General features: G+C 47.3%; 1 pseudogene; it reads left to right on the top strand.

The window, feature by feature from the left end:
- Positions 1-397: 397 nt before the first annotated feature.
- Positions 398-536, top strand: LOC119273839 (annotated as a pseudogene).
- The last annotated feature ends 12,654 nt before the right edge of the window (positions 537-13,190 follow it).

Here is a 13,190-nt window from a genome sequence, read left to right as displayed (position 1 = left end):
GCGTGCCCAGGTGACACCGCAGCTGAGAGGTGCTAGTTACTTTGGCTACGTCGACGGGACGATGCCGGAGCCCGCCAAGTTCATTGTCACGAAGGACAAGGACGGGAAGGAGGAGCAAACACCCAACCCTCTCTATCCGATCTGGTTCAAAGAAGGGCAGCAGGTACTTGGATACTTGCTCAATAATCTCACCAAGGAAGTCCTCGTGCAGGTCACATCTATAGCCACGCCGCACGAGCTCTGGGCAGCACTTGCCCACATGTTCTCGTCGCAGTCCAGGGCGCGCGTCAACAACATCAGAGTCGCGCTCTCCACGGCGTAGAAGGGGACGCAGTCGGTGGCCGCCTACCTCGCCCACATGAGGTCTCTGGCGGATGAGCTTGCAGCTGCTGGCAAGCCCATCGATGATGATGAGCTCATCTCCTACACCACCTCCGGCCTCGACATGGAGTACCAACCTCTTGTCTCCGCCAATGACGCCCGCACCGAGCCCATCAGCATCGACGATCTCTACGCCCAGATGAGCAACTTCGATCAGCGTCTCGCCCTGTACAGCACGGCAGGATCCGGTGGAGGCTTCAAATCCTCTGCTAACGCGGCCTCTCGCGGCCGCGGTGGCGGCGGACGTGGCGGCGGCAGCTCTTCTCACTACCGTGGGCCGCAGCGCACCAAGGGCAAGCCATCAGGCGGCGATGGCAACCCTCCTCCACGCAACGGCAACAGCGGCGGCGGTCGGCCCTACAACAACAGCAACAAGGGTCGCCGCGGAGGCCGTCCACGAGCTGCTCCTGACGTCCCGCGCTGCCAAATCTGTGGCAAGCCAGGCCACACCGCGCGGGACTGCTGGTACCACTACGAGGAAGATGAAGAATCTTCCCAAGATGAGAAGGTTGCGGGGGCAGCCGACGGCTCCTACGGCGTCGACACGAACTGGTACGTGGACAGCGGCGCGACAGATCACATCACAGGGGAGTTGGAGAAGGTGACCATGCGCGAGAAGTATTGCGGGCAAGACCAAGTTCATACCGCCAGTGGAGAAGGTATGAGCATTAGTCATATTGGTCATTCAGTAATAAAAACTCCCCACAAAATATTCGTCTCAGAAAATTTTTGCATGTCCCTAGTGCATCAAAGAATCTCCTTTCCGTTCATCGCATTGCTCTCGATAATCATGTAATCCTTGAGTTTCATCCGTTTTTCTTTTTGATCAAGGATCAGGTCACGAGGAAAATTCTCTATCGAGGTAGATGCGTTCGAGGGCTCTGCCCGTTGATTCCGGAGCTTAGGAGATTGAATAAACAAGCCTATGGTGTCACCAAAGTGTCTTCAACATGATGGCACGATAGATTAGGACATGCATCGTTTCCTTTGATTGAGAAATTGCTTAGAAAGAATAAGCTCCCGTTTGTTGGTGAGCGTAATTATGAAACTATTTGTGACTCATGCCAATGTGCTAAAAGTCACTAGTTAGCTTATCCTATATCTACAAGTGTTTCTACCAAGCCTCTTGAACTCATTTTCTCTGATGTTTGGGGTCTTGCGCCTACCTCAGTTGGGCACCACACTTATTATGTAAGCTTTATCGATGATTTTAGTAAGTACACGTGGATTTATCTCCTCAAAAAGAGATCTGATGTGTTTCAAGTTTTTCACAACTTTCAAGCACTTGTAGAAAGAAAGCTCAACTGCAAAATTCTAGCTATCCAATCTGATTGGGGAGGGGAATACAGAAACCTCAATTCCTTCTTTCAACATATTGGCATATCTCACCACATATCGTGTCCTCATGCTCACCAACAGAACGGGTCTGCTGAGCGTAAGCATAGGCATATCGTTGAAGTAGGTCTAGCTCTTCTTGCAGCTGCCTCTATGCCATTAAAATTCTGGGATGAAGCCTTTCTCACCGCAGTTCATCTTATTAATATTCTTCCCAGTAGAGTCATCAACAATGAAACTCCGGTAGAACGCCTTCTTCACACCAAACCCGATTACAAATCCCTCCGAGTGTTTGGCTGTGCGTGCTGGCCAAATCTTCGTCCCTACAACAATCGCAAGCTCCTTTTCCGGTCAAAACAATGTGTCTTCATTGGCTATAGTCCACAACATAAAGGTGTCAAGTGCCTTGATATATCCATGGGTCGTGTCTATATATCCCGTGATGTTGTGTTCGACGAGACTGTTTTTTCCTTTGCACATCTTCACCCAAACGCCGGCGCTCTCCTCCAAAAGGAAATCCTTCTTCTTCCATCTCATCTCACTGGGTTTGATAATGGGGATGGTTTTACTACTAATGATCAATTATTGACTAATTCTCCTACTAATGGTGGTGATGAGTTTTGTGATGAAGCAGAAAAAAATGGGACAGAAAATGATGAAGAAATCAGCCAAAACTGTCATTTTATACCTAGTGGGTGCAGCAGCAGCGCCATCGAGGCGGATCCGCCTCGGGATCAGGGTGCATCAGCCGTGGGATCCGAGCGTGACGGGACAGACGAATCTGCACCGAGCCCCGCGCCACGCCACGACAGCCGTGGTCCCGCGCCACGCCACGACAGCAGCGGCCCAGCCAATCATGGCGCGCCCGCGCGGATGGACCACGCGCCGCCTGCGGCCGGTTGGTTCGGCCCCGAACCGCGTCACTACACGCGGCGCGCGTCTCGGCAGGATCCGGGCGTGGAGTCCCGCGCCGCATCTACGGGGGCCCACTCATCATCGCCCCATCATGAGCCGGACGCGGCGACTGGCACAGCTGCGGGATCTTCTGTGCCGCCATCCTCCAGTACTTCACGCTCTCTGGCCGCAGAAGATCCCGTCTCGTTGCTCGCGCCTGTAGCACCCGACAGGTCGTCTTCAGGATCTGCAGCTGTTCCAGGCGCCGGATCCTCTGTGCTTGCCTCTTCGCCAGCTCAGACCAGACTTCAAAGGGGAGTAATTCAACCCAAAAACTACAAACATATAGCAAAATTTAGCTATGCTTGTAACACACATGATGCAGATACTGTTCCACATACTGTAGCAGAAGCTTTGAATGATCCAAGGTGGAAAAAGGCCATGGAAGAAGAGTGCGTGGCGCTTCACAAAAATAAAACCTGGCATTTAGTATCTGCACATCAAGGAAAAGGTAAAGATGTGATAGATTGTAAATGGGTTTTCAGAGTAAAGAAGAAGTCTGATGGAACTATTGATCGCTACAAAGCCAGACTAGTTGCAAAAGGTTTTAAACAAAGGTATGGCTTAGACTATGAGGACACATTTAGTCCGGTTGTAAAGGCTGCCACTATTCGCCTTGTTTTGTCTATTGCCATGTCTAGGGGATGGAGTCTCCGTCAGCTAGATGTTCAGAACGCGTTTCTCCATGGTGTTCTGGAAGAGGAAGTGTTCATGCAACAACCTCCTGGGTTTGAGGACAAAAGTAAACCCCTTCACATTTGCAAGCTTGATAAGGCCTTGTATGGTTTAAAACAAGCCCCCAGAGCATGGTATTCCAGGTTGAGCTCAAAACTTCAGGCACTTGGTTTTGCTCCTTCCAAATCTGACACCTCATTGTTCATTTATAATAAGTCAAATACCTCCATATTTGTCCTTATATATGTTGATGATATTATAGTCACAAGTTCATCAGATGAGGCTGTCACAGGATTGTTAAAAGATTTAAATTCAGAATTTGCTCTCAAGGATCTGGGAGACCTGCATTATTTTCTTGGCATTGAAGTAAAGAGAGCAGGAAATGACCTCTATCTTACTCAAGAAAAGTATGCCACTGATCTTGTAGCCAAAGCAGGGTTGAAAGGTTGCAAGCCAGCATTGACACCTTTGTCCAGCTCAGAAAAATTGTCCTTGTCAGAAGGAGAACTCTTGAACCAAGAGGATAGCACCAGGTACAGAAGTATGGTTGGTGCATTACAATATTTAACCTTGACTAGGCCTGATATTTCTTTTGCTGTGAACAAAGTATGTCAGTTCCTTCATGCACCTACTACAGTACACTTGACAGCTGCCAAATGCATACTTAGATATGTTAAAAATACTTTGAGTATTGGACTAACTTTCAGCAAGTCACCATCAACACTTGTCAGTGCATTCTCTGATTCTGATTGGGCAAGCTGTCTAGATGACAGACGATCAACTGGTGGCTTTGCTGTGTTCTTTGGTCCAAATCTGATTTCTTGGTGTGCTAAAAAGAAAGCTACTGTGTCTAGATCCAGCACAGAAGCAGAATACAAGGCACTAGCAAATGCTACTGCTGAAATTATCTGGGTTCAGTCTCTGCTTAAGGAGCTTGGCATACGCTGCAAACAAGCTCCATGCTTATGGTGTGATAACCTTAGTGCTACATACCTTTCTGCTAATCCAGTTTTTCATGCACGAACTAAACATATCGAAATAGACTTTCACTTTGTCAGAGAAAGGGTTGCTGCCAAGAAATTGGATGTTCGGTTTATTCATTCTCAAGATCAAGTTGCTGATGGATTTACCAAGGCCTTGCCTACAAGAAGTTTTGAGGAATTTAAGCGTAATCTCAACTTGTCCAAGTTGTAATTATGGGAGGGTGTTAAACATATTGCAGTAGGCCCATAGGGCGCACCGGCCAGAACCTGGCCCGGCTAGATAGATAGAGTTCATCTTGTTGTAACTTCTTATCTCTCTATCTCTCTAGATATTCCTTGTTCCTCAAGATGTAATCCCAACAACTTTGTATGCTTATCAGGGAGATGCCCCTGCCTATATAACACACAACCATCGCCTCCAACGAGGTACGACGTTCTTCGCTCGTTTACACGTAGGAGTTGGACCGAGGAAGGAGTTGGATCGAGATGGGTGATGCCGCCGCCGGCGGCGGTCTCGTAGGAGTTGGACCGATGGGGCTGTGACCTAGAGATCGCAAGATGGTGGCGCTGTGTCCTCGATCGATAGGACTATTTTTTGTGGAGTGTTTTATTGGGCTACGTGCATGGACGTGGGGGAAGGGAAGAGGATGAAAAAAACCAGACGAAAGTGGTGGGACTATTCAACCAACTCGTCCATTAAAAGTAGAGATGTTTGCTATATTGCAACAAAGTGAGAATTGTGGTTTTCTTGCGTGGGTTGACCTAGAGTGGCCTCTCACAATGCAAAATGCATTGTTGAAGCTTTGGGAAATGTTTGAAGACAGTAGGCATGCTAGGAGGAAGGATAACTTGGAAAGTTCGCTTACTAGCCACCACCTTTAAGAAGAGAAAAGGAATCTGGATGCCAACTATGACAAACTAGTTGAAGATGTCCATCAACTTCTCAGTGCACAGGAGGACAGGGTGTTGGATCTAAACTATGTGCAAGCTAAGGAGAAGAGATATGAGGTTGCCAGTGCATCAGCAATGGCTGGCATGAAGAGTGAGATGGAGAAGAAAGAGGCAGAGAACTTGAAGCTGAAAGAGAAGTATAAAGTGATGATGAACCTGCTAGAAGCTCAAGGCAGTGTCATTAGGAACTTGAAGATGAATCATTTGAAAGACAAGGAAAAGCTAACTGAAGGCAACAACAATTTAAAGATTCAGGTTGATGAGCTCAGCAAGGCTGTGAAAACACTCACAGAGGAGAATGTGCAGCTGAACCTTCACATGTCTGATCTCAGGAGGGGACATGAGAATTTGATAAAACACAGGGATGAGTTAAAGCTCCGGCTAGCTGTTCAGTTCAATTCACTGGAGAAGAGCAAAGAGAAGTTGAAGTTGATCCATGACATCTTGAAGGAATGAGGTAGATGAAGATGATCTAGGTAGATGATGAAGCAGAGCATACCTATCATGATATATGTTGGTTTGATAGAAGGCTTTGCTTGTCTTTTGTGAAGGGTGGTTTAATGAAGTGTAATGTATGGATGTAGTAGTTGTAGCAGTTCTGAACAATGTTGAACTCCACTATGCTATGGTCTTTAGCTAATGTTGTAAGAATCTATTAATTATGGCTGTAAGAATCTATGGTTATGTTGAACTCCAGTATGCTATGTTATTTAGCTAATGCTTTCTTAGATGGCTCAAGTTATACCTCTGATGAAATATGTTGCTTTGATGGATGTTAGATGGCTCGAGTTATACCTCTAAACTTACGATTCCGGTCCAAATCAAACCTTAGTTTTGTCATATTCAGTTTGATGGCTGTTAGATTGCTTTGATGGTTGTTAGATGGCTCAAGTTAGTGCCGTTTTAGCCCAAAAAATGTTGGCGTGGCCACCGTCAACGTGCTGGCCCTGGTTATAACAGCAATGCGCGGCGGCGAACAGGGAACATTTGGGATTTGGGGAAAAAACTAGGGTTAGGCGACGGCGGAGGCGATTCCTGAGCGGGCCGGCGGCAGAGGCGATCTCGCAGGAGGCGGTGGCGGCGGCTGCGTCCAAGGCAATGTCGTGGTCTTCAGGAGGTTCTCAGGCTCCCAGCTTCTGTCGAGCCTCTGGAAGGAGAGGGGACGAGTCGAGGTCGTCGGTGCCCTACCGTGAGAGCCCGATGGCGTATGAGCCGGAGAAGATCTACTGGTGCAGGCCGCATAGGAAGGCGCCGAGATGGATCTCATGGAGCCGTCGGAACCCAGGTAGAAGGTACTACGCCTGCATGGATGCCATGGTAAGTTTCATTTTTGTTCTACTTTTCTGTTCATTAGATCTTCTCCCCTCTCAAACCCTGATTTCTGTTGGTACAACATGGTGGTTGTGGCTTCCTTGAATGGCATGATGATCCTCTACCAAAGTTTTTGAGTGATTTGATTGGAGAATTGCGAGATGAAGTGCGTAGGCTGAGAGGTGAATCAAGTGTTGGTGTGTTTGAAGATGAAAGTGCAGTTGTGGCTCTGCCTGAAGCTCAAAAAGGAAGAGAGGTGGTGGCTTTGGAAGAATAGCTCAAGGAGAAAAATGTAGAGATAGATGCACTGAAGGAGAAATGTCACAATGTTGTCTTTCTTTTTCTTGTCTTTGTGGTAGGTTTAGTGATAGCTAAGATGTTGCTGAAGTAAGCTTGTTTAGTACTGGTCAGTGGTTTAGACTCAAGCTTGTTTTGGCACTGAAGATGCAAGTTGTGGTCAGGTTGATCCTTGTTAAGGAGAGATGCAAGTTAGTGTCTGTTGTGGTCAGGTTGATCGTTGCAAGTTAGTGTCAGGTGTTGCAAGTTAGTGTCAGGTTAGATCCTACTGTTGTTGATCCTAGTAATGTGTCAGGTGTCTTTGTAAAAAAGATTTGGTATGTTCATCCTAGTAATGAAGTATGTGGCCATTGTGGCATTATCATCCAGTTTGTGCATGGTTTCTTGACACATGTGCATTGAGTTGTTTCACAAAAGCCAAATAAACAAATATCTTGACACATGAGCATGGTTTCTTGACATAATATTGACAGGAGTATTGAGTTGTTCACATCAGACTCAACTTAGTACTCCATTAGAACATACATCAGTTTTGTAGCACAACTAACTTAGTTCACATCTTCTGGTACTCCATCAGACCAAAGTAGCAACATTCCCTCACTCAAGTGTTACCACTGGCAGTAAAGAATGACATCAAGCGAGTATAATTCCCTGGGACACTTGAAGGAGCACCAGAAGTAGAAGGACCAGAAGATGAAGCTCCTGCAGCAAATCTTGGGGAAGTGAAAGGCCTTGCAAATCTTGCACTTGCACTAGCTGACACTCTAGCAAATCTTGAAGTACATCTTGCAGTAGCAGATCTAGCAGTAGCAGATCTAGCAATAGCATATCTTGCACTAGCAGATCTTGCACTAGCAGATCTTGCAAAAGCATACCTTGCTGGTGGCTGCTGTGATCCTGATGGAGTATCTTCATTCCTTGATCTTGCATGTGCCTTGCAAACATACAAGGAAACATGGTAGTTAGTCACAAAGGTTTAGCACAAAAAACATAGAAGGAAAGAAGACCAATTAGCAAGTAAAATTCACAAGGGTTTACCACATGCTTGTTTTTCCTCAAAGCCAACTCTGGTCCCAACTGTTGCTTGCAGTTGGTGTACCTATGGCCTTGGAGCCCACAGTTGCTGCATGTTATAGTGGCCATTCTTGAACTGTCCTTTGGTTTTGGAACCTCAAACCTGCCCTTTATTCTCTTCTCTTTCCTTCTCCCCTTCTTCACATGAAATTTGGTTGGCTCTATGTCTGGTCCACTTGTCCTTGTCCAATCATGTTCAACGGGAACTGGATATATCATTGGTTCATATGCAACGAGGTAAAAAGGCTTTTTGAAGAAATTGCAGACATAGTCCTCTAGAAATCTTTTTCCCTTGTTAATTGCTGATATTGCATGGTTGCATGGTATGCCAGTCAAGTCCCACTTTCTGCAGCCACATGTATAAACTTCCAAGTTTACAGCATGTGTTTGCTGCCCACTCACTAGTAGAAAAACGACTTTTAGTACCGGTTCTGGAATCGGTACTAAAGGGCGGGCACTAAAGGTCCCCCCATTTAGTCCCGGTTCAGCACAAACCGAGACCAAAGGCCCACCACGTGGCATGAGGCGTGTCGTGGTCTTGGGGACCTTTAGTCCCGGTTGGTGGATTTTTTTATATACATTTTTTGAAATAAAGCAAAAACAGCCCGCCTACTGGGCCGGCACGGTCTGCATACGACTAGAAACCCAACCTCTAGTTGGGCCAGGATGCAGGCCCGTACGGCCCAGTAGGCCCCATAGGGCAGAAGACTTGCAATAGGCCCACAAAGGCCTGCTTAGAGAGGAGCTCAACACGGTAGCCGCGGCGGGGCTTATAAACCGGTGCGAGCTCCTCTCAACTAGCGAGGTGGGACTAAACATTGTGCACTGCGGGTGGCAGCGCACCACCTTTAGTACTGGTTGGTGTCTTCAACCGGTACTAAAGGGGGGGTCTTTAGTACCGGTTGGAGCCACCAACCCGTACTAAAGGGGGGGGGGTCTTTAGTACCGGTTGGAGCCACCAACCCGTACTAAAGGCCGCCACCTCTTTAGTGGCGGTTCGTGCCACAAACCGGTACTAAAGGTTCGCCACGAACCGGTACTAATGAGCGCCGCCCGCCTAGCCGTTAGAACTGGCACTATTGGTCACATTAGTGCCGGCTCAAATACAAACTGGGACTAATGAGCTGAACATTTGACCCTTTTTCTACTAGTGACTGGTCACTTGCCAAAGATTTACACCAGCTTGAATAGGTTTGCAGAATCTGGCCCTTTCCTTTTCCTCCTCAAGCTTCTCAAGATAATGTGGTGTGATCTCCCACAGAGATGCCTTTCCTCTCTCTCCGTTTCTATGCCACCTCACCATCTGCTTGTCCTTAATACCATCAATCATGGTCCTAATAGGTTTTTTTCCTAAAATCTAGGATGTACTTATTGAACACCTCAGACAGGTTGTTAACAACCAAGTCTGTCTTATAGTTAGTGTCAAAAGCATGCCTAGCCCATGTGTGCTTAGGTATTCCATTTAGTCACTTCCAAGCTTCCTCACTCTCATTTTTCAAGGCATTCATGGCAATGTTAAACTTGTGTTGGTTATAAGCATAGTTGGCATTATCCATGCATTTTTTAAGATCTTCCCCCCTAAACCCAGCATTCTGGAAATTTGCATAGAGGTGTCTAAGGCAAAATCTTTGATGACAGTTTGGAAAAACTTGGTTTACTGCACTTAGTAGCCCCTGTTCACATAGCATGCTAGACTTAGCTATTGTACTACTACATCTAGAACATAACATGCTAATGCAAAAGAACATAAAAGCAAGAACATAATAGAAAGATGCATGCGTACCTTCTGTCTATCAGACATGATAGTATAAGGCCCAAATTTGCCAACTACTCCTCCTAGACATATCTTCAGTTGGTGTAGAAACCAACACCAGTTAGTTGTGTCCTCTTGTCCAACAACAGCAAATGCAAGTGGGAAATATTATTATTCCCATCTCTCCAAGTGGCAGCTAGGATTTGAGCACCAGTGGTGAGCTTAATAAAGCATCCATCGACACCTATTGTTGCAACCAAAGAACAATTTAAACTTCTACACAACATTACTAAACTATATATTTAAGTATAAAGAACTATAAAGCACCATTACATAAATTGAGAAAGAACTATAAAGCATTACTAACCAATGAATGGTCTGCATGCATTGATAAATCCCTCCCTTGCTCCATTTATGCAGAAGAACATAGCATGAAACCTTGGTCCTGGATGTGGTATTTTTGTAGTTGGTCTTAGAGTAACCGTTGCAACTAAAACTCTACTACCAGGGTTTGTATCAAAGATTAAAATCGCGGGAGAAACGATTTCGCGGCGGCCTCTCCCAGCAACTATAGCGGCCGCCATAGCGGGCAATCGTGGCAAATAGCGAAAAAAATCCTGATGGGAGAGATGATTTCCGGAGGGTTTTGCTCATTGTTGAGCCATTTATAGGGAGTTGTGGAGGATTTCGCGGCAGCAGCCATAGCATTGCGGCGAGGCTCCTGGGCAGCTATTGTGACGCCCCCGATTTGACCGTACACTAATTATACACGCAAACGTGTACGATCAAGATCAGGAACTCACGGGAAGATATCACAACACAACTCTACAAATAAAAATAAGTCATACAAGCATCATATTACAAGTCAGGGGCCTCGAAGACTCGAATACAAGAGCTCGATCATAGACGAGTCTGCAGAAGCAACAATATCTGAGTAGAGACATAAGTTAAACAAGTTTGCCTTAAGAAGGCTAGCACAAACTGGGATACAGATCGAAAGAGGCGCAGGCCTCCTGCCTGGGATCCTCCTAAACTACTCCTGGTCATCGTCAGCGAGCTGCACGTAGTAGTAGGCACCTCCCGAGTAGTAGTAGTCATCGTCGACGGTGGCATCTGGCTCCTGGGCTCCAACGTCTGGTCGCAGCAATCGAGTATAGAAAGGGGGAAAAGAGGGAGCAAAGCAACCGTGAGTACTCATCCAAAGTACTCGTAAGCAAGGAGCTACACTACATATGTATGCATTGGTATCAAATGGAATAAGGGTATCATATGTGGACTGAACTGCAGAAAGCCGGAATAAGAGGGGGATAGCTAGTCCTATCGAAGGCTACGCTTCTGGCCACCTCCATCTTGCAGTAGAAGAAGAGAGTAGATGGTAAGTTCACCAAGTAGCATCGCATAGCATAATCCTAACCGATGATCCTCCCCTCGTTGCCCTGTGAGAGAGCGATCACCGGTTGTATCTGTCACTTGGAAGGGTGTGTTTTATTAAGTATCCAGTTCTAGTTGTCATAAGGTTAAGGTACAACTCCGGGTCGTCCTTTTACCGAAGATCACGGCTATTCGAATAGATTAACTTCCCTGCAGGGGTGCACCACATAACCCAACACGCTCGATCCCATTTGGCCGGACACACTTTTCTGGCTCATGCCCGGCCTTGGAAGATCAACACGTCGCAGCCCTACCTAGGCACAACAGAGAGGTCAGCACGCCGGTCTAAATCCTATGGCGCAGGGGTCTGGGCCCATCGCCCTTTGCGCACCTGCACGTTGCGTACGCGGTTGGTGAGCAGACCTAGCAACCTCCATTACAAAGGAAGTTGCATTACGCGGTCCAACCCGGTGCGCGTCGCTCAGTCGCTGACGTCACGAAGGCTTCGGCTGATACCACGACGTCGAGTGCCCATAACTGTCCCTGCGTAGATGGTTAGTGCGTATAGGCCAGTAGCCAGACTCAGATCAAATGCCAAGATCTCGTTAAGCGTGTTATTCTGAAATAACCACGGACGCCGACCAGGGCCAGGCCCACCTCTCTCCTAGGTGGTCTCAACCTGCCCTGTCGCTCTGCCACAAAGTAACAGTCGGGGGCCTTCGGGAACTCAGGCCCACCTCTACCGGGATGGAGCCACCTGCCCCTTCAGCCCCCAACATTGGAATCACTCACGGGTACTCCTACGAGCCGACCCGACTTTAATCACCACAAGTATCATATATTATGTATAAGTATATACCCATGACCACCTCCCAAGTGATCACGGCTCAATAGTATAACATGGTAGACAGACAAGAATGTAGGGCCACTGATGGTAAACTAGCATCCTATACTAAGTATTTAGGATTGCAGGTAAGGTATCAACAGCTGGAGCAACAATGACAGGCTATGCATCGGAATAGGATTAACGGAAAGCAGTAACATGCTACACTACTCTAATGCAAGCAGTAGAGAGAAGAGTAGGCGATATCTGGTGATCAAAGGGGGGGCTTGCCTGGTTGCTCTGGCAAGAGAGAGGGGTCGTCAACACCGTAGTCGCACTAGGTAGCAGCGGCGTCGGTCTCGGTGTCTAGCGAGAGAAGAGGGGGAAGAAATAATAAATATAATGCAAACAAATGCATGACGATGCATGACATGGCAAAGCGTGATGCTAGTTGTGCCCTAACGCGGTACGAGGTGGTACCGGTGAAGGGGGGAAACATCCGGGAAAGTATCCCCGGTGTTTCGCGTTTTCGGGCAGAGGAGCCAGAGGGGGAAAGTTGCATGTTCGCTATGCTAGGGATGCGTGGCGGACGAACGGGCTGCGTATCCGGGTTCGTCTCGTCGTTCTGAGCAACTTTCATGTACAAACTTTTTCCATCCGAGCTAGGGTTTATTTTATATTATTTTCAAAGTTTTAATTTATTTTTAGAATTATCAGAATTAATTTAATTAGAAAATGCCATTATGATGTCAGCATGACATCAGGGTGATGTCAGCAGTCAACAGTTAGTTGACTTGGTCAAACTGATGCATGGGTCCCACTGTCATTGTCTAACTAACTAACTAACTGTTTAGTTAGATTAATTTGCAGGTTAATTAGGTTTAATAGTTAGTTAACAGAACTAATTAAGTTAATTAATTAATTAATATTACTTTATTATTATTATTATTTAATTAATTTTAACTTCTTTTTTAATTAAACGTTCTGGGTCGTGGGCCCCACATGTCATTGGCCCCTGGCCTTAGCACGCACAGGGCACCGCGGGCGTCGGGCGTAGCCCGATCTGGCGCAACGGGCGCCCGGGCGGGGCGCATCCAGGCACTGGGGTGCAACCCGCCCGGTGCGAGGCGAGGTCGCCGGCGACGGATGCGAGGCCCGAGCGGCGCGGCCACGGGCGCGGTGGTGTGGCGCAACTGCAGCAGGGGGATGCAGGCGGCAGGGCGGAGCGGGGCCGTGGGCGAGGGGCATGAGCGGGGGGGGTCGTCCGATCCGAGCGGGGGCA

Source organism: Triticum dicoccoides, chromosome 3A (genome assembly GCF_002162155.2).
Source record: "Triticum dicoccoides isolate Atlit2015 ecotype Zavitan chromosome 3A, WEW_v2.0, whole genome shotgun sequence".
Taxonomy (NCBI): domain Eukaryota; kingdom Viridiplantae; phylum Streptophyta; class Magnoliopsida; order Poales; family Poaceae; genus Triticum; species Triticum dicoccoides.
Note: the sequence above shows the minus strand (reverse complement) of the source record. Positions and strands in the feature narration are given on the sequence as shown.